Raw genomic sequence first — 697 nt, forward strand, 5'->3', positions numbered from 1 at the left:
ACGACGTCCGACGCCGGAAGCCTTGAACGTCACTCCCGTCTTTCTCGCCGTGAAGCTCGTAGGTAAAGGAAGCCCCGACCGCCGTTAAATTGTGGCGCAGTCTGTGTATGCGAGTTGTATGGATGTATAGATACAGGAGAATAGCTAATCCTGTGTTTTCTTTCCTTATTTACAGGCTGACGCGAGACTTGGAGGAGAAAATGGCGTCGCGAAATGAAGATGGACGAGCACGTGGGAGGCGGGTTGGGGTTGACTTCGCTTCTTTCCCGTTGGATTTCGAACTGACGTGGCCGTTGGATATCTTGGTAAGTGGTTTGGTAACTTGATCCTGCCCATATCTAGTTTAATAGAATTATAAAAAAAAAAGAAAAGGTAGACTAGTTTTGTGGACTGTATAAAAAAAATTGCCGAGTCATCTTCCCGTTTAGGACTTGGTCGGGTGTATAGTATAAAGTGATTGAGTTGACGAAATCGATGGTTTTTAGGTGTAGGTTGCATGTATATTCCTGTTCTTGCAGTAGAATGATTTTATTCTTTTCGTGAAATTGGGTAAGATATACCCCAGGCTAAGCTTTTGGCATGGGGATATGGTTTCTTCAAACAGGCATTTGTTATATGGTTAATTTGCCTGTAATGCGCACAACCACTAAATAAATGAGATGGTATTCATCTATGGTAGTGTGACACTAGGGTAATG

General features: G+C 43.2%; 1 long non-coding RNA gene across 2 annotated transcripts in view; it reads left to right on the plus strand.

The window, feature by feature from the left end:
• Positions 1-697, plus strand: part of LOC119585847 — a 6,513-nt gene continuing 5,816 nt past the window's right edge. The window contains exons 1-2 of one of the 2 annotated variants that reach the window (XR_005229907.1): positions 1-62; positions 176-305. This is a non-coding gene — a long non-coding RNA (uncharacterized LOC119585847). The remainder of the gene's footprint in view (positions 63-175; positions 306-697) is intronic. The other variant, XR_005229908.1, reaches the window with a different exon arrangement.

This window comes from Penaeus monodon, chromosome 20, assembly GCF_015228065.2.
Source record: "Penaeus monodon isolate SGIC_2016 chromosome 20, NSTDA_Pmon_1, whole genome shotgun sequence".
NCBI lineage: Eukaryota > Metazoa > Arthropoda > Malacostraca > Decapoda > Penaeidae > Penaeus > Penaeus monodon.